This window comes from Arvicanthis niloticus, chromosome 15 (genome assembly GCF_011762505.2).
Source record: "Arvicanthis niloticus isolate mArvNil1 chromosome 15, mArvNil1.pat.X, whole genome shotgun sequence".
NCBI lineage: Eukaryota > Metazoa > Chordata > Mammalia > Rodentia > Muridae > Arvicanthis > Arvicanthis niloticus.
In genome coordinates this window covers 32996503-33022559 of record NC_047672.1, presented here as the reverse complement: position 1 = coordinate 33022559, position 26057 = coordinate 32996503, and the positions used below count along the sequence as shown (strand labels likewise).

Here is a 26057-nt window from a genome sequence, read left to right as displayed (position 1 = left end):
ACTCATTCTAGACCAGGTTGGCCTTAAATTTAGCGATCCACCTGCCTCTGCCACCTCAAGAGCTGGGATTAACCACCACCATTCAGCAAGAATTGTTTATAGCTTAGAGATTTTCTACAGTATACAGTTGTTTCATCTTAGTGATAATGTGGCAAGATATTTGCTCTCCTTACCTAATATATGCGATCATGAAATAAGAATACTATTGTTCTAGTTTGTAGAGCCTTTGAGACATGACTATAGAATAGAATACTTTGATATTCCAGACAATTCAATGCTAACACATTGCCTAGTGTCCACATTTTTTTTTAAAGGCATGAATGAAATGTATGCATTCAAACATATTCCTTACAAATAAACATTTCAAGCTGTGTATGGCGGCACACACTTTTAATCCCAGCACTGGAGAGGCAGAGGCAGAAGAATCTCTGTAGGTTCTGGACCAGCCTGTTCTACCCAGTGACTTCCAGGATATCCAGGGCTATATAGAGAGGCCTTGTCTCACAAAAAACAAAAACAGCAAGCCATTAAAAAAAAAAAAAATCTAAACACCTGCTTGGTTCCCAGAGTAGTTAGTTCATTGTGAAATTTTAGATAACTGGTCATTTTTAGTTTTTTACTAAAATCTTTGGCCTTTGAAATTAGTTTTTAAATCACCTCCTAGTTTTTGTGTGGTAATTTTTATAAATTCACTTTACCCATTCATTCATTCACACATTCATTTTATGGTGCTAGGAAATTGAACCCATAATATTGTCTTTGTTAAACAAGTCTTCTGCCAGCAAGCCACACCCATAGCCTTTAAGTGATTGCCATGTTCATAAATAATTAATACTGGTTGACATTGTTTATAAGCTATCCTTCAGAAATATTGGTAAATACAGGAATAATGGAAATGTTGGGTAAACTTAACAGATAAGGTTTATGGTACACAGTTTGTCATTAGTTTGTGTTGATTGCTTTTAAATTTAACACATTCCGAGATGTAGTTGTATTGATTTAAATGTAAACAGTGTACAGTATTTCATTAGAGTAGTTGCACATTCAGCACCACAGACATTATTTCTTTGTGTCGTAAACCTTCATCTTTTTTTCCTGCCTGTTAATTATGGTTGCTGTACCATGCTGTAGAACATGAGAACTTAATCCTAATTGTATTTTTGTACCTGTTAACCTTTGTGGAACCTTTTTGTCAATACCTTCCCTCTGGTAAACACTTTGCCTCCTGCATACTAGTGAGAACATGTGGCGTCTTCCTGTGCCTGGCTTACCTCACTGGGCATACAATAGTTTTTGTTTGTTTGTTTGTTTGTGTTTTTGTTTTTGTTTTGAGACAGGTTTTCTCTGTATAGCCCTGGCTGGCCTGGATCTCACTCTGTAGACCAGGCTGGCCTCTACCTCCTGAGTACTGGGATTAAAGGCGTGTGCCACCACCACCATCACCACCGCCGCCGCCGCTGCCACCTGACTGGGCATGCAATAGTATGTACTACCTACAATAAGGATCCAAACAGAAGAAAAACATGTTGTCTGTTCATTACGTCTTGCTTCTTCCTTCCCTCTCTCCCCCCTCCCTCCCTCCTTACCTCCTCTCTCCCCCCTCCCTCCCTCCTTACCTCCCTCTCTCCCCCCTCCCTCCCTCCCTCCTTACCTCCCTCTCTCTTTCTGAAATAAAAGGTTTAGTGGTCAGTTTTCCATATAAAAAAGCCCACATATCAAAGAATCAACCAGGGGTTGCTTAGGTGCACCATCTCTAAATTTACATGTTCTTGGCTTACAATGGGCTTTTGGTTCGAAATCTAAGAAATGATCTAGTGTATTGCTAATTTTGTGAATGTTGAAGTTTTGCCTCTGATTTTTGGCTTTATAAATTTTTAAATAAAAGTTACTTCTAAAATGAATTCTGAGTCTGTTATATGAATAACTACTGAATGTAAAAGTACATGTAATGTTTTCACTATAGAAAAGTAAAAACATAAACCTGCCATGTAAAGAACATTTTAATGTATTTTATTTTAATTTATTTATTTATTACATTTGTCAGGGGAGGGGAAATTTTGTATGCCACATTGCATGTGTAGGGACAACAGAAGACAGTTCTTCCCATCATGATTTGCCAAGGATCTAACTCGACCTCAGATTTGGTAATAAGGCCTTTATAGTAATCTTGCCAGCTCAGTAGATTGGGGTGGAGGTCCTTTGCTGAACACACATTTTGTTTGCATAACACTGTACTTGATATGGAATGAAACAGTGCATACAACCCTAGACCATCTTCCCTGTATTTGAGTTCACCAGTTTGTTTATTATCCTTGCTCTGCTAACACGTGTGTCCTGTCCCCACCTGGGCTGGCCTTGAACTGCCTCCTGAATGCCAGGATTAAAGGTGTCACTGTATCTGGTTTCCTGAAATATTTTTAAATGAGACAGTTCTAAGTACTTTTGTTTAATATAAAGCTTAAACATTTTCTCCTCAAATGTGTATTTATTCTTCTATTCAGTGCTGTTTCTCTGTCTGGTGGCTGAGGTAAGGGTGAGTTGGAATAAGGTCTTCCTGGGAGAGCTCAGTGAGACAAGCAACCTCCTGCTGACCTCTGTTTTCCTTCTGTACTGTCTCACGCTGTCCACCTGTCAGACTTCCCCAGCAAAGAGCCTGGTTTCAAGGTGGATTCTGACAGGAATAGTTACATCTCATTGTTTACTAGCCTTTTACCTTGAGATCTTTTAAAGTTGTTACTTCTACTGAGTGTTTGTAGCAGCAGTTATAATACAGTAGCACTAAAGATCACCCCCCCCCAAAAAAATCTTTGGAGAGTTTAAATGCTAAAATATAAGAATATTTTTTCATAAATATATATATTTATGAAATATATATATATATTTCATGTTCTTCCTCAATGAAATGTGTTCTGTCTTTTAATTTTAGATAAAGAGTGACTGATCTCTCTCAGAGGCACTTAAAGGTTTTATGTAGGGAATCTTAAGTACAATAATGTAACCTAACCTGTTTTAACCCTACCTCTCTGTGTAGTTCTGACTGTTCTGGAACTCCCTCTGTAGACCAGGTTGGCCTTAAGTTAGTTCACAGATACTCTCCTGCCTCTGTGTCTCAAGTTCTGGGATTAAAGGCATATGCCACCACATCTGACTGGTTTCTTTCTTTGTACAAAATATAAGCAAATTCTGGGTAAATAACTAGTTAGCTAATACAATTAGTACCTGAAGTAATTTTTACCTAGGTATAGTCACACCCCACTTACCTATCTATTTATCCATCCATCCATTCATCCATCTGCTGTTTTTCATTTATTCATTCATTGGCAGGGTCTCTATGTAGCCTTGATTGCCCCAGAACTCTCTATGTAGACCAGGCTGTTGCATCTTTTGAAGCCAGGAACATACTGTAATAAATGCATCCTTAGTTTTGCTTTTAGAAATTTTATGGCTATATACCTAGATGATAGGGGAGACTTTATTGTTCCTATACTCCAAATCTGTTTATCACATTAATACACAAAATACCACAAGCAGTTTAACAAACCCCAAAAGAGGTACAGTAAAAATACAGCCTAAAGGATTTTAAAGTACATTTGTAAAACAGTTAACCATGAATGGCATTTGTGAGACTGAAGTTAGTCATTAGTAATTTTGTGCAAAGGCCTAGCTAGGTTTTGCTGTACCTTACTGGAGATTGTTGAATAAATGGTGTGCACTTAGACTAGACTAAACTTAGGAAAAGAATTTCTTCAATATATGTTTACTGCAGCTCTTTAAACTTTTTGACTCTTATCACTGTTAGCTTAAAACAAATATATTATGCAGGGCATTGTAATGCATGCCTGTAATCCCAGCACTCAAGAGGGAGAGACTCAGGGGGATGTAAGTTTGAAGCAAGCTGGGTCTGTGTAGTGAGTTTAAGGCTAGTCAGGGATACCTAATAGGACACTCCAAAACCCAAAGAGTTCCCCCCCCCAGACTCCGTACATTGAATATACAGTATTTTATACCTATGCCACTCACCTACTTTCAATTTTTAAATATTTTAGAGCTTTATTTTGTTTAAAACGCATATAAGCTGGATATGTAGCACCATCTTGTCTTTGTATCTATCCTGTGGCAGCTACAGTAGATTAGAAGTTCAAGGTTTCGGGACAGTGCCTTTAATCCCAGCACTTGGGAGGCAGAGACAGGCAGATTTCTGAGTTCGAGGCCAGCCTGGTCTACACAGTGAGCTCCAGGACAGCTAGGGCTACACAGAGAAACCCTGTCTCGAAAAACAAAACAAGACTAAATCAACATTTCCTATTTTGAAAGGTCTTTACTCAATTTTTACTTTATTTCTATGAGGATGAAATAACAATTTATCCCCTGTAATCACTTTTTTTTATATTAATTTTGTAGGTTAACATGCAGAGTACTGAGTTTGTTTCTTGGAGGCATCTTCACACATAGCATAGTCTGTTCTAGTTCCCTTCCTGAATGCAGGACCTGAGTGCAGTATCAGGTTAAGCTCTCTATCACTCCATTACAGCCCTGTCCTCCTTTTCAAGAACCAGCCTCTTTAAATCCAAAGAATATAAAAATTTATAGTAAACAATGTTGCCTAAAACAATTACCCCCCTAACAACAATAAGAAAATGGAGGGAGAGTGGGAGGGGCATGTTTAGAAACCTAGGAGGAACAGCACCACGTACCAGCTCATCAGGAAAAATAAAAAATGGTGGGTTTGCATCTCACTTCCTGTGGCTCTTTATTACAGACTAGCAAACCAACACAATAATGACCTACTGAAACTGAAGCTGGTGTTTGCTCTCCTGATCAGCTCCTTCCTAAGAAGCCCCCTTACATAATTAGACAAAAAATAGAAGATGCTAATGTAATAGAAACCAAACAAGATGGAAGGATTATCAAGCTGTATTTAGCTATTTCATCATTTGAGGCACCAAGACTATCTGTTCTGTTTGCTCACATTGTTGTCACAGCAGCAGTAGAGACTCTGCTCTCCAATCAGGCTGCTTGGATGGACACAAGGTTACCCACCAAACTGTACTCGGTGAGCTTTGTCCTGTTTAAATGTTAAAATATCACATTCATTAAATGTCCATTCTGTACCTTCTGTGTATAAAGTTTGGGATCAGTCTCTTAAGTGACCATGCTACCAAATAGGCAGCAGCAGTTAGACTTCTTGTCATTGGATCTGCTCAAAACAAGATTTTCAACTTTGAGGAAATGCTTAGATCTTTTTACCATGGCTTCGTTAAGTTACACAACATTAGATGGTACCCAGGAAAGTAAATTATTTCAAGTGCATTTTGTGAGGCTTCTGCAATGATACAAATAACTCCAAGACTTGCCAAGCTGGGTTAGGAGCTGAGTATTGACTTAGAAGAAGCACAGAACTTATTCCAGACTATTATTAATTATAAGCCTATTTTCTAATCACGACACTTTACTTGCTTCCTCTACCTTTCTGGTTTTGTTTTGAGACAGGTCTCACTATGTAGCTCTGTCAGGCTTAGAACTCCATATGCAGACAAGGCCAGCTCCAAACTCAAGATCTGCCTGCCTCAGTGTTCACACCATACACTCCGTGTTTTTTTTTTTTTTTTTTTTTTTTTTTTTTGTTTTGTTTTTTTTTTTTTTTGGACACAAGATCTCACCTTGGTCAGCCTCAAAACCCCAATCTTCTTGCCTCCATGTATGCTGGAGTTGCAGGCATGTGCCACCAAGGCCAGCTCTCCTCCTTCTTTCTCTAGCTTCACAGACCTGATCCTATCCCCAACAAGGTGAGGATGAAGACAAACCTCTTTCTGCAGCAGCCATGTTTCCTGACTCCAGCAGCTGCTCCTTCTGCCCTCAGCATCTAGCCTATCATTTCCCCGGGGGCTTTACCCTCACACCTTCACTTTCAGTCTTTTCTTAACCGTGTGTGTCCATTTATGTAACTGTACACTTTAATGTCTTATAATAAGGCTAACAGAAGTGACTCTAATGCCAAAAGATATCTGCTACTTGAGTAATCGACCTTATTGTATTTTCACTAACTTTATGACTCCTCCCCCCCCCACCCCCCCAAATCAAATAAGCCAATATGCTCAGTCTTCTGAAGTGTCTCCTCAATGCCTCTGGCTGGTCCTTCAGGAAGGATCCAGAAGGCAGCTTTGTCATTACAAGACAACAGCCCCTGGACCTTCAAGTAGAACAAAAGGTAGAGGTAGATGCCAGTGACACTATTATAACCCTGTGCAACTAATGGTTCCCAACTTGTGCACTTAGTAACAACAAAATGATAAAAACAAAAACAAACAAACAAAAACAAACCTCTGGGCAGTGGTGGCACACACCTTTAACCCCAGCACTTGGGAGGCAGAGGCAGGTGGATTTCTGAGTTCGAGGCCAGCCTGGTCTACAGAGTAATTTCAGGACAGTCAGAGCTATACAGAGAAACCCTGTCTCAAAAAAACAAAAGAAGGGGGGTGGAGGGAGGGAGGGAGGAAACCTAATTGTATAATACAAACAAAAATAACAAAAACTTTGTTAGGGGTCACTACGTGAGGAACTGTATTAAAGGGTCACAGCATTAGGAAGGGTGAGAACCACTGCTTTAGACTAAAATACATTTGTCTGATTTTACTTCTCAGAAATGCCAGGATTAAAAGTGGACACCACTACACTTAACCCTAAGTTTTATCTTTTGCCTTTAAACTAATTTTGCTAACATTGGTTTTGTTTTAAGATTTATTTTTATTTTATGTGCGTTGGTGGTTTGCCTGCATGTATGTCTGTGTAAGGATGTTAGATCACCTGAAACTAGAGTTACAGACAGTTGTGAGCTGCCATGTAAACCCAGATCTTCTGGAAGAGCAACCAGTGCTCCTAACTGCTGAGCCAGCTCTCCAGTCCCTGTCTTTTAGTTTAGTTTTAGTTCTAGTTTTAGTTTTGTATTTTGAGACAAGGTTTCTCTGTGTAGCCCTGGCTGTCCTGGAACTTGCTCTGTGGACCAGGCTGAACTTGAACTCTGAACTCTGACCTTGAGATCTCCTATTTCTGCATCACCTCCACCCAGCTAGTTTTGCTGACTTTTGTAGAGCTTTTTAACTTTTATTTTGTCCTGAGTTAATTATATATCGTTGCCACATGTTGAGGATCAGTAAGTTAAAATCTTAATTTAAACCTTGACTTAAAAATGAAATTAAGCTGGGCAGTGGTGGCGCACGCCTTTAATCCCAGCACTTGGGAGGCAGAGGCAGGTGGATTTCTGAGTTCGAGGCCAGCCTGGTCTACAGAGTGAGTTCCAGGAAAGAAATTAAGCCTTCATGTTTTATACTGGAATGGTAGTTTCATAAGTTGACCAGTGGGTGCAAGCACTTGCGGTCCAAGCCTGGCAGTCTGAGCCGGATTGTCCCTAGGTCTCTAGTGAGAGGAGAGCACTAACTCACACCTCACATACACACAAGTATAAACAGCAATAACACATGAGAGTGGGGGGAGGGGGCAGGCCAGTGTGTGTGCGAGAAATAGTTGGGCATGGCTATGTTATCTCAGCACTTGGGAGGTGGAGGCAAGAGGAATTCAAGCTCATCCTTGGCTTAGGCCCAAGGCTATCCTAGGCTTTCGTTTCCTTCCTACCTTCCTTCATCCCTTATTTCTGTCCCCGTCTTTCCTTCCCTTTTCTTTCTCCCCTTTCCTCCCCTCCCCTCCTTTATCTTCCCTTCCCTCTTTCCTCTTCCCTCTCCTCTCCCCTCCTCTCTCTCCCTCCCCTTTCCTCTTCTCTCCTTCTTCCCTTCCCCTCCTCTCTCCTCTTTCCTTTCCTCTTTTCTTTACTTTTTCCCTCCTTCTTCCTCTTTCCCCTTCCCTCTGTCCATAAGTCTGAGTATGTAGCCCTGGCTAGTATTGAATTCACTATGTAGCCAACCTCACACTCTTGGTGAGCCTTCTGCTTAAGCCTGCAGGTGCAAAGACTACAGGCAGAAACTGCGATGCCCAGCTGAAAATCCTAAGGGAAAAGTGCTCTTCGAATACTAGGGGCTTAAACACGCAGCAACATCCCCAGTCCACATGATGATAAAGATTTATAAATCTACCATCCTAAGATAACTGTTTTCTTATTTTCCTATGCTTCCCTATTTCGCTTGTGTATTCATTTTGTACCTTTTAATACAAAAGACATCTGGTTTTATGGATTATGTAAAGTTAGAAAATAGTCACGTAAAGCTGTAATCTAATTTTTGTTAAAAAGGTAAAGAAAACAAAAGCGTATCCCAAATGAGACATGCCTAGTAAATGTACCAAATATTGGTAGTGTGTTGTTATAGAAACATCATACAGCAGTGTCTAGGAAGTTAGGTGATATTGCTTAGCCTATTTTAAATTTTTCTGAGGGTACTGGGAGTCAGCTCAGTGAGTAAAAATGTTTGCCACATCAGTCTGACCTGAGTTCAATCCCCAAAAGCCACCTAAGAAAGCCAGATGTGGTGGTGTCCTTCTGTCATCCCAGCATTTCTATGGTAAAATGGCAGGTAGATAAAATAAAGCCCTGGAAGTCTGCTGGCCAGCTAGCCTGGAGTATGCAGCAGCATGGCTGAAACAATGAGACACCAGGCAGAAGGAGAGACCAACTCCCTAAAAGTTAGTTGTCTTCTGTGCTGGCATGTACATGCCTGCACTTACTCATCATAATAAATACACTAACAATACATAAAGCAATTTTACATTTTTATATGATTTTTCTAGTAAACATTTTACCAAATAGATGATATGGACTCTTTCTTTAAATATATTAATACTATTTTGGTTTTATTTTTTATTTTATTTTTTAATAGACAGACTCTTACTGTGAAGTCCTGGTTGTCCTGGAACTCAAGACCTGCCTCCATCTGTCTCCTGTGTGCTGACATTAAGGGCATGGCCCACATGTCTGACTATCTTAAGGTGTTTGTTTGTTTTATGGGAAACCATGAAAATGGAACAATACAGGTATTTCTGTGCTGTTTAACAGGGATACTATGTATTGCTTATACTTTTATCTTGTCAACTTGAGGTCACTTGTATAAAAGATCACATTGAGAAGATGTCAATGAGAAAAATATGTTTTATTCTACTTTTCATCTCCCCCTTATCTAGACTACTACTCTTTTAAAAGACCTCATCTGAACGGCTGCAGACTTTGACTTGTTGCTAGGGAATTTGGGTATTTTTTAAAAATGAATGCTGTAAACATTAGGTAGTTCAGGTTTCTATATTGGTACCCCTTTAGATTTATGGGTCTATTGCAGATCAAACAAGTTCTACAATAGAGTTGTTAACTTGAGCTTTAGGTGGCATTTTAGTTGTATAATCAGTCACTTCCTAATCAGCACTTCCTAAACTTCAATGCCTTCACTCCTCCAGCTTGCCCTTCTGTTTTCTTATTTGGAAGTCAAACATGTTTTTCTTTAGACTTCTGTGCTTTTTGCCTTGATTTTAATGCTATACTAAATTTATTTTTTAAGTAACTCAAGATAGTTTAGTTTAATGTGGAAATTTTAATTTTTTTCTTGGTCTTGGTTTTTTTTTTTTGTTTGTTTGCTTTTTGTTTGTTTGTTTGTTTGTTTTTTCCTTTTTTTTTTCTTTCCTTGAGAGGAAAGCCTTGTCTGGCCTGGCACTCGATACGTACGTAGACCTGCTGGCTCAGAAATCTGCCTGCCTGTGATTCCTTAGTGCAGGGATAACAGGAGTGGTCTACCACATCTGCAGAAGTTTTAACCTTTGATCAGCTAAGGAAAGTTCAAATTTACATTTCTGATACTGTTTGGAATTCTTGGAAAACATTTTTTTTTTGTCATTTGTAAAGGTTTGTTTTATTATTAAGTAACAAAAATAGGTATTGTTTATCTGCCTTAATGTATTTAATGTGTTTTCTTCTCCAAGTAATTAGGACAGTTCTGTTCACATCCATGTAACAAGTGAGTTTGAGGGATTGAAAGACTTTCAAGACTATTCCAAATTGTCTGCTTTCTTTCATACCGCCAGTTTCGCAGTTGTGTTAAGTCAGTGTGGTTCCATTTATTACTACATAAAGTATACCTTCCTTTGGATGGTGGCTCATATCTGTAATTACAGCAATCATGGTGCAGAGACAGGAGGCTGGACACACTTGTTTGAGGTCAACCTGGTTTACTCTGGCAAGTTCCGGACCAGCCCAGGGCTACATAGTGAGACCCTGACAGGAAAGAAGGTAAAGCAACAAAGAAGTGACATCATTCACAGCAAAGCACTTTCACGGTCCTTTCTTTTTCTAGCGTGGTGTAGCAGGTGGTTACTGCTGTTGCTGGCATTTGAAGCAGGTATGCTGGTGTAGACCTGTGATACAGTCTCTGGAAGCTGGAAACGAGTTCAACCAGTAGTACAGTAGCAAGGGTCTGTCTTTAAAAAACCAAAAGGATAGCTTATGAAAGAAACTATGTATTATTTTAGGCCTTCAGAAGGCAATTTCATATTGTTTGTTTAGTGTAATAAAATATGAAACTGGTTTATAGACCTCAAAGAATTATGCATATTGCCAAGATATGGATTTTTTTTTTTCCTGACAATTCCTTTTTGCCCCATAGCAGGTAGTTCACCTCATTTGTCTTTCCAATTTAATTGAGTTTCTGAATCAGGGTCTCATGCTGCCCAGGTCGGCAGCACGGGGATTATAATCGTGTGCCACCATGCCAGGTTTATACAGTTTTAAGGACTGTTGAACCCAGGGCTATGCATGCTAGGCAAGTACTACCAGCTGAGCCACATCTCCAGCCTGGATGGCCTAACATCCACAAAGAAGACTGTTTGAGCCAGTTGAGGTGTTAGACACCTAGAATTCCAGCATTCCAGAAGTGGAGGCCGGAGGGCTACATAGCAAAGCCTTGTTTAAAAAGACAATTTGACAAAAGTCATAAACAAATCCAACAGATGATTATAAACTAGTGTTGTGATGCTATTAATTTTGAATAAAGTTAACAGTGGTGTTTCTGTAACTGATTTGCCAAGAAATTAATGGTCCTCGATCATAAGTGTTAGTAACACTCTGAAAAATGTAAGCGTAGTTCTCTCTCACTTTTTTTTAAATGCCTTAAAGTTTTCTTAATTTTTTATGTACGGAGACTATTATGATACCTTTCACTGGGTAGAAGGTCTTAAATAGTTTGTACAAGGAAGGTTGCTCAGTCCAGTGTAATGGCACCCTTGTCCTTCTGGCCCTTATGGCATATATATGTTCAGTCCTCTTTTCCACTTCTGTGTGGAGTGAAACTTTCCCCTGGTGGCTCCAGTACAGCTGCTGGTGACCCTCTTCCTTCAGATGGCCAATGAGGGAAAGGGCGAGTTTTCATTACAGTCTTCAGAAACTGAATAATTTTTTTTTCTCAAAGCTGTTTATAAAAAGCCATCAATTGTCATTCTTTCTACTCAATGTTTCCCCTTAGAAATTAACTCTTAACTCTTGTGACATTCGTCCCATCCTCAGCTCAAAAAAGACTGTTGAGTTCTTCCAGCTGCAAAACAAAACCGTTGGGAGCCTGGGACTTCAGGCTTGCTCAGTGGTTGGTCACTTAGCATGTGCAGAGCTCCTGGTTCAATACCTGTCACTGAAAAGAAGCAAAGTATTTCAAAATAGAAATAGCACATGGGGTGGGGGGGGGACCTGACAAACCCCACTTTAACTGCTCTTTTACTGTCTTTCCTCAAATCATCAGGAAGTCTTGGCAGCTCTGCCATCAAAGCCTGTGAGACCCTGACAGCATTTACACCGTCTGACAGCATTGTCTCACCGACTCTGCTGCTGCTCCCTGGTCCAAGTCACACTCATGTCTTAGCCTTAAGTGTTTCCACTCTCCACGCTACTCTAGTCTGCTCTTCCTACATCCTCACAGTGACCATTAAAAACAGAAATTAGAAAATCAGATTGTGCTGGATAGTCATATGTCAGCTTGACACAAATAAGTTACCTGAGAGGAAGGAGTTTCAGTTAAGAAAATGCCTTCATGAGACTGGGCTGTAGGCAAGCCTGTAGGGCATTTTCTTTAATTAGTGATTGATGAGGGAGGGCCCAGCCCATTGTGAGTGGTGTCATTCCTCTGCTGGTTGTCCTGGGTTCTATAAGAAAGCAGGCTGAGCAAGCCTTGGGGAGTAGGCAGCACCTTTCCACAGCTTCTGTCCTGACTTTTCATGATGAGCAGTGCTGTAGGTTTTTTATCCCGGCGATAGGGATCTAAGCTGAGACATAGATGATGGCTTTACTCATAAACATCTTCCAAAGACTCTCCTTCTCTAGAGTCTGAGGATCTTACCTAGCCCACAAGTTTTGATTTGAGGTATTGGCTTTGCTAGTCTCAAATGCCACCCCTGTCCACATATAGGCTCCATCTTGCTGTCCTGCTAGCCATACCAGGAACACACCAGAGAACTAGAGTTTGGATGCCCAGATCTATATAAATGCTCAGTACCACTTGTAATACAGCCTCAGAAAGTACAGACAAGGAGTGGTCAGTGCCAGCTGCCTGGTGAGACTGGCCACACCAGCGAGCTATGAGCTATGAGTTTGATAGACCCTGCCTCAGTGAATAAGGGTGAGAACAATCAGAAGATGAGTTCTCGTGGCCTCTGGAGGCCACAAAAACGTGCGCGAGCACACATACACACACACTTCTCCCCTTCCCTCCTCCTCAAACACACGCATAGCATACAGAAAACTGGAGAGCTGGAGGAGGGGCATTTTTTTGAGCAGCACACAACACTCTGTCTGCTCTCACTTTCCAGTCTCCCTAGTCTTAGTACTTTTTGTCTTGTTATTACTTGTTATTACTTTTCTCCTTGGTACTTACTGTGCCCAAAATTATTATGTGTGTTCATTGCTACCCTCTGCCTCTATAGGATGTGAAATCCAAGAAGTCAGGTGGGTTGGTTCAGGTCAGTGTTAGCAGTAAATGTATGAAACTTTGATAAGTTACTCTGTTCTCTTTCTTCCTATACTGAACTTGGATATATTGATCTCTTGCCTTTTCACTTTGCATATTACACTATTGTTTTCTGCTTCTCATTTTCCTTTCCCTTTTTTTTTTTTTTTTTTTTTTTTTACTTTTTAATGATGTCTTAATTGTCCACCAAGTTTTTTGCTGTTTATTTACTTATTTATTTGGTTTGGTTTAATTTTTATTTCATTTTCTTTTTGAGACAAAGTCACTATGTAGCCCTGGCTGGCCTGGAACTCACTATATAGACCAGGATGGTCTTAAATTCACAGAGATCCGAATGCTTCTGCCTTTTGGATGACAAGATTAAAGGCATATTCAATACTTGGCTTTTACAGTTTTGTTTTCTCATTGTTTATTTTATTTTGTTTGTTTGCATTTTGAAGCAGGTATCAATCATTCTTTAGCCCAGGCTAGCCTGGAGCACTTGGCAGTCAGTGGTCCTGCCTCAGCATCCCAAGTATTACAAGGATGTGAGCTCTGCGGTTGGAGTTGCCTCTTTTATGGTCTTGCTTTAGTTTTCTTCTTAGTTTTGTTCATGTTCTCTGCTTCGTTTACCAGCTTCTGTTGATGAGTCCAGTACTTCCACCTTCATTACAGACTTCCCCCAAGTTTCAAACCTGAGTGTCCGTGTGACAGTGCCTACAGAAAGCTACTGTCTTCCTCCACAATCTGCGCTTTCCTTTCTTGTTTGTAGTCTGGCTAAAGACCACACTAACCCAGCCAGAAGGAGTGGAGTCCCGACTTTCCTCAATCTTCACACATCTGCCTCTTCACTAAGTCCCTGTTGTCATCACTCACACACCTTGGTGCTTCTTGTTTGGCTTGGTTTGGTTTTACATTTTTAGACAGGGTTTCCCTATGTAGCCTGAGCTGGCAGTATAGATCAGGCTAGCCTTCGAGTTACAGAGATCCATCTATCTCTGCCTCTGCCTCCCCAGTGCTAGAATTCAAGCCATGGGCCATTATACCCAACTCTTATCTTCATTGTCTTAATTCATGCCTCTAGGATCCTCAAGGATCCTTACTAGTCGCTTGACTAGCTTACCTCTAGCCTCAGTCCTCCCGGTTGCACACACAGCTACTAGAACGTTGCAAAACACCACATAGCTATTCAGCACCTCATCTTCATTAGTGAAGCCTGGGATGTGGAGGAATGCCTGGAGTCCCTGCAGACCTGTAAGCCTTGGGTAGACTAGATTATACTGTTCTCAGGTACTGCTTACTAGTTTTTAAGGAAACTAATGTTTAGTATAGTCTTCTTATTTCTTTTTAAGAAAAGATCTGTTATTTTATATTTAATACATATATATGCATGTCTATTTGGGTATATGCATTCAAATATAGGTATCTCTGCCAATGCCAGAGGCGATAGTCAAACCTCTGTATTACAGGTGGTTGTGAGCTTTCAGAGGAGGACTAAATTGTTTCTCTCTCTCTCTCTCTCTCTCTCTCTCTCTCTCTCTCTCTTTTTCGAGACAGGGTTTCTCTGTGTCCTGGCTGTCCTGGAGCTCACTCTGTAGACCAGGCCGGCCTCGAACTCAGAAATCCGCCTGCCTCTGCCTCCCAGGTGCTGGGATTAAAGGCGTGCGCCACCACCGCCCAGCTGATTGTATCTCTTCTTACTGGCAACTGAACTTGGTAGTGTAAGAGTTACCCAAGTAATACTGGGTTTGAAGGCACGAAGGGGTTGTGGAGAAAGCTTGGCACTGGAAGAAGCCAAGAGAGGCCATTGGTGAAGGTGTGGCCTCAGTAGCACTTGAAGACCCAGCATTGATGGGATCATTCAGAGAAGTTGAGGCTTGGCACTGTGAGGAGAGCCTGTGGTGAAAGTGCAGCCCAGTTGCAGCAGAGATCCCAGCATTTTGGAGATGCCTGTAGCATGGGATAACCACTAAGAACAACAACAGCTGCCAGAGCTTAGAAGACACGCTCTGTGTGCTGAAGAGGACCGTGCTGGGAAAGGGACCCAACCCTTAGAAGGGCCCAGAAAGTCAAGAGTGAATCCCAGACATTGGGTGTTGAATTATTTACACTTTGGGAGTTTTGCTTTGTGACTGTGCCTTGGTTCTTTTCTCTTGAAGTAAGAAGAAAGTATTTATTTTTGACCTTATAGGATCCTGCCCACAGTTTTGAGACTTTGAATTTTCAAAGACATTGGATTTTAAAAAAGACTGAATGTGCTTGAATTTGTAAAGATTTTTAAAGTTATTTGTATTTTTAATGTGAGACCTCGGGGATGAATGAGAAAGGAAAGGTTGTGACTTAACAGTTATGTTGTGTCAAGTTGACAAGATGTCAGGTGTGCTGGCTAGTTTTATGTCAGCTTGGCAAAAGCTAGAGTCATCTGAAAGAAGGGAACTTGAGAGAAAAATGCCTTCATAAGATCCAGCTGTAGGGCATTAATTAGTGATTGATGGGGGAGGGTCCAGCCTATTGCAGTTGGTGCTATCCCTGGGGTGGTGGTCCTTTGTTCTCTAAGAAAGTAGGCTGAGCAAGTGATAAGGAGCAAGCCAGAAAGTGGCATCCCTCCATGGCCTCTGCCTCTAGGTTCCTGCCCTATTCCAGTTCCTCATCTGACTTCCCTCAGTGATAATACTATTATTATCTGGAAGTGTAAGCTGAGATAACCCTTTCTTCCCCAAATTGCTTTAGTCAGCAGTAAAAACCCTAAGAAAGTAATGTCTTGTCTTTATGGTTTTTAGAAACAGAGTTTTTCTGTGTAGCCCTGGATGTCCTGGAACTTGATCTGTGTAGAACAGGCTGGCCTCTGTGTAGACTCAGTGCTGGGGATTAAAGGCATGTGTCACCACTGACCAACCTATACATCCTTTGGTAAAAAAATTATAAACTTAAAATATTTTTATGATTTTTATTAATTATAATTAATTATAGCCCTGGCTGTCCTGGAACTCACTCTGTAGACCAGGCTGGCCTTGAACTCAGAAATCCACCTGCCTCTGCCTCCCAAGTGCTGGGATTAAAGGGGTGCGCCACCACTGCCCGGCTGTTTTGACTGTCTGAATGTCTGTGACCTATGCATACCTGGTGCCCCAAAAGGCCATTTTCTGGCTCAGCTCTCCTGGAACTGGATTTACAGATGGTGGTGAGCTGGAAACTGAACTGAAGTCTTCCACAGGAACAGCAAGTGCTCCTAACTGCTGAGTCTTTCTGGCCCCTGCTGGGCCTTCTTTGCAGTGGATATGCTCAGCTTTTTTCCTATTTGCTTTTTGTTGAAGATGTTTTGTGCAGTTCAGTCTGGCCTCAGTTTTGCTTCGTAGCAACCTACCAACATGTCTCAAGTGCTAGGATTACAGGTTTGTGCCACCAAGCTAGGCCTAGCTAAAAGTTTTATAATGATATAAAGCATGTTAAGAGTGTGAGGAATTTTCTTTGTATCAAATGCAAAAAGTACAAGCTATGTACAGAGGGCTGGAGTTTAGTTCCCACTTTAGTAGCTCACAGCCACCTGTAACTCTAGCTCCAGAGATCTGAGTCTTTCTCCTGGCCTCCCAGCCAACCAGGAAAACATGCGCACACACACAAATAGAAAGTAAGAAAAATGGTTTTTGTTGTTGGTTTGTTTGTTTTGTTTTGTTTTGTTTTTTTTTTTTTTTTTTTTAGACAGTATAGGCCAGCTTTAGCTCAGTACAGCATGTTAGGAAACTAGAACAGGCTGGAGAGATGGCTCAGCAAGTAAGAGCACTTGCTGCTCTTTCAGAGGACCCAGCTTCGATTCCTAGCACCTGCCTGGTAGCTCACAACCATTGGTAGCTTCAGTTCCAGGATCTAATGCCTCCTCTGCCCTTCGCAGGCATCAGGTCCTCATGTGGCATACACACATAGATGCAGGCCAGGTACCTGTACACATAAAAACAGCACCTGTGAATATTAGAGGAGAGACAAGAAACTACGAAGACACACAACGGACCGCCAAAGGTGTTCTTGGTAGTGATTTAAGATGCTTTTAGTTTTTTATTTTGCCTCCTCTTGGGGTGTGTGTAGATTTGGACACAGGACCTCACGATTTTTTGTTTTCTACTTGTGTTTCTCAGTTACCCCAAAGAACGTGTGCTATTTCTATAAGAAGACATTGTTTAAAATAAAGATAGAAAGTGAGAGTTGAGGGTCACAGTTTTTCTCAGAATATGTACTCTAAAATGATACTGTAATGTCTGACAAGAATTCATGTTTATTGAATGAATGAGGGATTGAACTGCAGATATTTTAGATGGATGACATTGGCATCTATAATACTCTCATGATTTTTGTGTGGCCTATGTACTTGTTCATGTCTATTTGCATGTGCACACACACTTGAGAATGTGTGCACACATGCCTGTGGTTTGACTTTGAGTGTCTTTCTTCATTGCTCTCCCTTATTTTCTGAGACAGGGTCTCTTACTGAAGCTGGATCTCACCCATCTGCGGAGGCTAACTGGCCTATGAGCACCAGGGATTCCCAACCCCAGAGCCTAGCCTCCTTGTCCCCAGGACTGGGATCACAGTCACAGGTGCTGCCTGCCACACCCAGCTTGTTTGTGGGTGGGTCCTGAAGTTCTGAGCTCTGTTTCACTGTACTAATTGAGCCATCTCTCTAATTTTATGCAAAAAAAAAAATCCTTGGCTCAGTTATCTCAAAATTTAAAGTCATGCCATATGTATAGGCCCAGTATTATTGGGCCTATATACCTATAATCCCAGCACAGGATACTGAGTCAGGAAGGTCTGGTGCTCGTTTAGCCTACTGAGTACAGGGCTAGCTTGTTTTATATAGTGACACTCTGCTTTTCTCCACCCCCCCCCAAAGAGATTGGTGTGGTAGCTCACGCCTTTAATCCCAGCACCCAGGAGACAGAGGCAGGTGGGTTTCTGTGAGCTCGAGGCAAGCTTGGTCTACAGAGTGAGTTCCAGGACAGCCAGAGCTACACAGTGAGACCATGTCTCAACAGACAAACCAAACCAAACCAACAAAAAAACCAGCAAAACAACATCAACAAAGAACCGACAAGAGTGGAGGGAGGGAGGGAGGGAGGGAGGGAGGGAGGGAGGGAGAGAGGGAGGGAGGGAGGGAGAGGTAGGAGAAGATTCATGCATTGAACTGTTTTTCAGAAATTAGGAAACAGCTTTCAGTGAGTGTTGATTGTGTGGTGACAGATCCAGCCGAATTGAGGCCTGCCACAGAAGCAGCCAGGCCACAATGCTATTTCACAGTGTACAGAGTCTGAATAAAAGTGGCCTTTGTGCTGGTCTCAGACTGAGGGGTGGTGCTTGTGGCCATTTATGTTATTTCTCCTTAATGGAAATTGAGGCAGCCTTTAATCCTGCTATCACATGACAGCTACTTATTTGATTTTTGGTAATTTGGGAGCAGCTGCTAACAAACAGTTATTCTCCAAAAAGAGCCAAGCAGCTGTATTCAGACCCAGTCAGTCCGTAAGTGGTTGGTTAACCACACCAAACTTCCCTTCTACAGCCTTTCTAAAACAGCTATAGCCTTAGCAACTCACCTGCTTCTTAAGCATTTATATGTCTGAAAATGTACTTTTTCCTTCCTTCCTTCCTTCCTTCCTTCCTTCCTTCCTTCCTTCCTTCCTTCCTTCTCTCCCTCCCTCCTTCCTTCTTTCTCTCCTTCCTTCCTTCCTTCTTTCTCTCCCTCTTTCCCTCTCTCCCTCGTACCCCTGCCTCTCTTGAGACAGGGTCTTACTCTGTATCCTTGACTGCCCTGGAACTCACTGTGTTTGCCGACCAAATTGGAAGAGCCAAAGTAGCTAGCTGTATCTGGACTCGGTCACCAAGTGTTTGATCATACCAAACTTCCCTTCCACAGCCTTCTAAACAAGGTATAGACAGCTTTATTCATGTTTATTTTCCTCTCTTAACTCTGTCTTTCTTTTGAAGCATGGTCTTACTGTGTAGCTCTAGCTGGTTGGAACTCATAGAGATCTACATGCCTTTGCCTCCCAAGGCCTGGGATTAAAGGCCTGTGTTACCATTCTTGACAAGAATACATTTTTCTAATTCTTTGTATCATTGATTGATTTGATTTGATTGAGGCTTCTGTGCCAGATACTGGCTCTAAACTATCCTATAGTATTGAGAGTGGAAGATAGCTTCCCCTCTGACAGGTAGGTGAGCCTTACTTAGCTGTAGTCTTTGTGTAGTAAGTTGCTAAGGAATCTGGTGTGAAAGGCCTCAGAGGGCTGTGTTGCTTTGGTCACAGACTCCTTCTGTGTCTGCTGTCTGGGCATTCATTGTTACCTCTGTACCATGCCATGTGCTCTCTCAAGCTGCTGCCTCTGCCTGTAGCACTTTTCTTTTATTCTGGAGCCCAAAGACTGTCTTCTCCTTCAAGATGTCCTGGCAACTCTGTCCTTACAATGTTATTTTATTCTTTAGCCCTTGATAGTTCTTGCTAGCATGAGATTGTTCCTTTTTTTTTGAAAATGGCAATGTTTACTTTCTTATTGATTCAGCCTTTCAGAATATACTTTAATAAAAGTTGTTATAAGGCCTAGAGAAATGGTTTAGCAGTTGGAGAGTTCCAGAGGACTGGATCTTGGTTCCTAGTACAAACAGACACCTCCCTTGGAGCTGTAGTTTCAGGGGTTCTGACACCACCCCTGTGACCTCTGTGGGCACCAGCACACATACACATAATTTTAAAACTATTATAACCTAGGGGTTTAAGCCTTTGTTTGAATAAAGTACCACAAGAAATTGGGTGTGTAGGATCTTCTATAGGAAATAAAAGTGTTTGATTTTGTATCCTTACCTCTGTCTCCTGGCATTCCCTTCCCCGGGGCATCAAGTCTACAGGATTAGGTCATCCTTTCTCACTGAGGCCAGATATATATGCTGGGGGCCATGTGTAGCGCCCGAGCTGCCCCATGTTGGGCGGCCAAACTGTAACCGCCCGCTCTGTTCCACAGGTCCAGGTGTATCGAGAGAGAGTGTGGGGCAAGCGACTCGAAGAATGGAGACAAGACAGAGGGTCTGATCAAGTCTCAAGTCTCGTTTATTGAAGGGAAATCTGGGGTATTTATACGCTTTTGCCACGTGCCTTGTAGGTGTTGATATGACGTAAGCCTTATAGGCATGGATATCACGTGCACCTTATAGGCATGTATGGCATGGATAGCATGTGGACAGCATGTGAACTGCATGCCTTGCAGGCGTGGCTACCACGTGCGCCTTGCAGCTGGGGGCAGTAAACAGCAAAACAAAATATATTGGATATCAGAGTGTGCTTCAGCTGTTGTAGGCTGTTGAAAAACAAGTCTCACGTCAGGGTATATGGCTCAAGATGGCTACAAAGCTGATAGCCGATTTCTGTTAAAAGTCGGCTCCCAACAGCCATGGGCCAGCCCATGAAACAATGTTATATAGTGGCAACTCCTTTCAAAAAAAAAAATAGAATGTAGACCGCTTCATTCATTATAGAAGCTAAAAACCACATTAGCATAAAAACTAAAGTTAAATTGGCTTGAAACCTTAAGTCACAATATTCACACTTCAGTATGGTCAGTGGCTTCAGGTATATAGTGGCTATTAACCTTGTACAGGACAGGTCAAAAATGTCCCTGCCGAAAGTTCTGTTAGTTGGCAAAGTCTAGAGCCTACAGAGGAGTAGGCATGTCTCTAAAGCATTTGGTGAAGTGGATTAGCCTAACTGGTCTTTATTTAAAGATTTAAATTTGTTTATTTACTTTCTTTGTAGAATTTTTTTGCCTGCACATATGAATGTGCGCTGTATGTGTGCCTATTGGATCCCTTGAAACTGGGGTTGTTGATATCGTGAACCACCATGAGGCTACTAGGAGTTCTCTCTGCAAGGCACTGGGTGTTCTTAACCAGTGAACCATCTCTCCAGCCCTAGCTATTCTTTTCTGTGGAAGTGTGTTCTAGCTGGAATTTTTTCTCTGTGTAGCCCTGGCTGTCCTGGAACTCACTCTGTAGACCAGGCTGACCTTGAACTCAGAAATCCACCTGCCTCTGCCTCCCAAGTGCTGGGATTAAAGATATGCGCCACCACTGCCCGGCGTTAGTTGGAAATTTTTAAGGACTTGACATTCCTTGTGCATTCTCCACACTTTTTCCTTTGGTTGTGGCACCATCTAGTGCTTCCACTTTGAAGCAATACAATCTTGGAATGTTCTGATCTTCATTTGGTTACAGTCAAAGAACCCTAAAACATTTTGCAAATCTCAGCGACCCAAGACTTGCTTTTTAATATAAGTCTTTGTGTGGTTAAAACTCTTAAAGTGATCTTTAAGCATTTTTTTCTTCTTTAAAAGGAAAAGGGTGTAGTTTAACTTGAGAAGGCTTTATAGCTGCCATGGTGTGAACTCATGAATCATTGCACGCATATCCTATTGGTGGGTGTTTACAAAGAGCATCTCATTTGGGGCCTCACAATGATTCCGTCTGTTCTACTCTTAGAGATAATGAAACTAAAGCATAGACACCAAATGAAACTTGTGTAATATGTCATTAAGTGCCAGAGCCACTACTGTGGCTTCAGAGTGTACTCATAGCCACCGTATTGGAACACTGAAGCTCTGTGTTGAAGTGGGTATGAGGTGGGTAGAGAGAACTGTCCAGATCTTGAGGCCTGTGTATAAGAAGCAGTAGTAGTAGTCGTAGTGATAACCGAGCATTAGTAATAATAGAGCTATGAGTGCTGACCACCCAGGAGAGTGTGGTCGCTACCCACCACTGATTTCCAGTAGATAGTATAGATATGGCATGGCAGCCCTCACCCCATGGTTTGGTTTCTTATGGTTTCAGTTACCCCTGGGCTAAAGTACTAAAAGGGGAAATTACAGGAGTAAGTGATCCACATGGAACTTGTAACCTGCATAATGACCTGAGCAGAGTGTTGACTGCAGCATTCCTTCCCATCTCCCCAGATGTACCAGTCATCCTTTGTGTGCTGTGCATGCTGTATAGGCTGCCTTCCCTCTGGTCACTTGCTAAGCCCACATCAGCTGTTGAGGCACCACTGTGCTTGCTTTCAAGTAACTGTCCACTTAGTAAAAGCCCAAAGTATGACAGCAATAGAACAGTTAAAGTAAGAGTAGTGTTGGGGCACATGGGGTGAAGAGAGGCTTCCAGGGCTTTCTGCAAGTGGGAAGTAAAGTTTATTATAGGGGTGTGTGTAAGAGCACATGGAATACAGAGTTGTCCATAGTTAGGAATCTGCTAGGGTCTTGGAGTGTCACACACACACACACACACACACACACACAGAGAGAGAGAGAGAGCGGCTACTGTAGTGTACCAAGAACTACAGTTTATGGATGGTCGTAAACCAATGTGTGGGTGGAGGAAATTGAACCTGGGTCCTTCACTGAGCCAGCTCTCTGGCCCTGTATCACCTTTTCTTGATTTATCAAACTTGAGTATTCTGGACTTCTCCCTGTGAGGGTTACTTCCACTATTCCCTTCCAGCCTGCTCCTTTTCTGATAATTATATTGTAATATTAATTCCATCTCGTCTGCAGCTTTCTTCATCTTGAAAATCAGGCTGTATTGCTCCTGTCTACTTTCCCACATCTCCACCTCATTGCCACTTTGTGTCGGTTCTGACTTCACCTTTATGTTGTGTTTGGTAACATTAGGGTTTGGGTGCTATGGTGCTGATTGTTTTAGTTTGCTTTGGTTTGGTTTTGGCTTTTTGATAGTTTCTCTGTAGCCCTGGCTGTCCTGGAACTCACTTCATAGACCAGGTTGGCCTCAAACTCACAGAAGATCTGCTTGCCTTTGCCTCTTTAGTGCTGGGACTAAGGGCATGTGCCACCACCACCTGGCTTCATTAGTTATTTTAATTATAAAAATTATATTTACATTTTGTATGTGTGAGTGCATGCATGATGTAAATATGGAGATCAGAGGACAGCTTGCAGAAGTCTGTTCTCTCTTCCACCTCGTGAGTTCTGGGTATTGAATTCAGGTTGGCAGGCATGGAAGCATCTCATTAATTTTTTTTTTTTTTTGATTGTATAATTTAAGTCTGGAAGATTTCACTGACTTTTGAGCCTGATTTCTAACCTAGCAATGAGTTTCAGGTTTCCGGTGTATCCAGGAGTGTAACTTGAGCCTCTTCCCCTGTGGGCACCGGCTTGGACTGGTTTTTAGACCATTCTTGCTGATTATTTTTTCTTTTGAAATGATAATGCTATTGATTAGACTAATGCTCTCTTTTATACTTTGTTATGCTTTGATTAGATTTCCTGGCCTGATCTTTCTTTCTTCTTTGATTTTTAAATACTCTTCACTTAATCTCATCCATTATGTGTGGATTAGACTGAATTTAAGCCCCTTGATTGGCTCCTCCAAATTCCAGCAGCTCCCTAGGTACTGTATAGAGGTCATGTCAGCAGGGTGCTAGAAACTAAGACTGCCCTGCTATATTCTCTGCCACTGTCCTCCGGTTCTGCAAGGGGAAAAGCAGAAACCTACAACCTCTTACAGTTTGAGTAATAGAGGGTTTTATTCATTCATTCATTCATTCATTCATATTTTTGAGGCAGTGTCTCATTTTATATACACCAGTGATTCTCAACCTTCCTAATGCTGCAACCCTTAATACATACAGTTCCTTATGTTGTGACCCCAACTGTAAAATTATCCTTGTTGCTACTTTATAACTGTAATTTTTCTACTGTTACGAATCATAATGTAAATATCTGATATGGAGATGGTCTTAGGTGACCCCTGTAAAATAGTCATTTGACGCTTGAAGGGGTCACAACCTGCAACTTAAGAACCACTGATATAGATCAAGCTGACCTTTAACTATGCAGCCCAGGCTGGTCTGGGTCTTTGTGCCTTAGGCTGCCTGCCTAGTGCAGAGATTACTGTTATTGCTGCCATGTCCCTATTTTTAAAAGTTAGTGTCTGTGCGTAAGCATGTGCATATCAATGTGGGTGGGTGCCTGGAGAGGCCAGAAGCTTCAGATAGCCCCTGGAGCTGGATTTATAGATGCTTGGGAAGAGTACTGGGAACCAAACTCTGTCCTCTGGTGGAGCAGTACTCTTAACCATCGATGTATTTATTTCTCCACTCCCCAGGAATAATTATTTTAAATCACGTTTTGGGTAGTTTGCCGAATACCACTGCCTGTAGTGGGACAGACAGATGCACCATTTTGCTTTTTTGTTTCAGAAGACTTGATTTCTCAGCGCTCCCCCTTCCTTCCCTCTCTCCCCTTCTCCTTTCCTCTCCTCCCATCTCTCACTCTTCCTCCCCTCTTTTCTCCATTTTGTACAGTCACAAAGTTTTATTAAGTGTGTTGACGTTCTCACTTTGTCTCAGACAGTGTTTCCTGCTCAGATTAATATAACATGTGCTGTCATAGCATAAAGTTCTCAGATATAGTCAAAGGCCTCAAGCAGGTATCTAGATGTGAAGAAATGGAGGCACAGTGAACAGTGCATGTGAGACTAGGATCAGGAAATGAGCTAGGAAAGGCAGACACCAGCGTGTGGGCTTTCATCACAGTTAACATTGGATTTACGTCCTGGGCACTGTGTTCCAGATTTTGTTGGTCATTTCATTTAATCTTCACATCCTTTAGAGGATGCATACTGTTTTCTTCTTCCTCTCATCTTAAAAGACAATGGCAGAATTGTGGCTTAGTGGTCATTAAGTAACTTGTTAAGGGGTTCTGGATATCTGGATAAAAGTCTGCTGTCTTTAAATGCACATTATTTCATTACTACCCCCCCCCCCCCCCTTAGCAATTCCCATTGCTTTTGCTAGCCAGAGAATCTGATTCTTTGAGGATAAAAGCTGAAATGCTTTTACTAAAACTGACCTGGGGAGAGGGGCTGGAGAGATAGATGGCTTAGTGATTAAGAGAGCACTTGCTGCTCTTGCAGGGGACATGGATTAAGTTCCCAGCACCCATATGGTGGCCAATACTGGCCATAATTCCATCTTCAAGGGGATCCAATACCTTCTAGCTTCCATAGGCACCAGGCAGACATGTGGTACACACATGCACACATGCAAGCAAAATACTTACACATATGATATAAAATAAATATTATTTGTTTGTTAGTTTGAGACAGGAACTCAATATGTAGACCAGGCTGACCTCACAGAGATCCACCTGCCTCTGCCTCAGAGTGCTGAAATTAACGATGTGTTCTACCACATTTGGCCCAAAACAAATACATTTTAAGATAAAATTGACCTAGGGAAGTGGTGGACTGTTTCCATCGTCATTTTTTTCTCTGTTAAGTAAATAAGGTAGTGGAGGCCTGATCCAGCGACATGTGTATGTGCATTCATAACTGGCTTAGATGACCTTACTTATTTATGGTTTTATGAAAACATAGAAAGCAGTGTTTACAAGTATTCTATTTCTGGTTCAGATGCTTCTGCCTTGGCTGTTTAGAATGTCCAATATGCTAGAGAAGCTGGCTGATGAGATTGGGGGTGGGGGGTGGAAAGAGAAGAGGCACCAGGCAGAAGTGACAAGCCCGAAAAGCAGACAGCCCTATTGATTCATGCTGCAAGCTACATTCTGGAGCAAATAACTGAAATCCATTATGCCAAGCACATAGCATTATGATCCCTTTGAAAAGCAGTTTAGATGCCATCTGATCCCAAATCATTTTAAAACAATTTTGAAGTACCCAGAATTCTAAAATGCAGTTTCTCAGACTAGCACAGTGAAATTAATGGAAAATAGCACTTTATTGGTATATTCCTTTTATATACTATGTTTAATTGTGTGACTTGGTGTATCAAATTGTACTTTAGGTAAGTACCAACAAGGGGCTAGGATATAGCCCGTGTATAGTTTTGAAAAACTCACACAAAGATAGGATAGAAAAGAAACCCTACCAGGAGCTTTGCCTTTTTCCTTTAAAACTCTTATCACAAGAACTGTATAAAGGAAAAACTTTATATAAATAATCTTATTCTTTCTACATATAGGTACTATAAAGGTCATATTTCTGCATATGTATGGTTGCCATTTCTTTTTGTACATTCTATATGCAGTGCTGTATACTACAACAATCAACTCTTACTTTGTATTAATATTGTATTAA

At 41.5% G+C, this 26057-nt stretch overlaps 1 protein-coding gene across 8 annotated transcripts in view; it reads left to right on the top strand.

The window, feature by feature from the left end:
* The window catches only part of Nrf1 (nuclear respiratory factor 1), a 96488-nt gene that overhangs the window by 7624 nt on the left and 62807 nt on the right, over window positions 1–26057 (top strand). The window contains exon 1 of one of the 8 annotated variants that reach the window (XM_076913585.1): window positions 18689–18832. The exons of the other annotated variants lie outside the window; for them this stretch is intronic. The gene's annotated coding sequence lies outside the window, so the exon portion shown is untranslated. Of the gene's footprint in view, window positions 1–18688; window positions 18833–26057 lie in introns of those variants that run through there. 8 annotated transcript variants of the gene reach the window in all.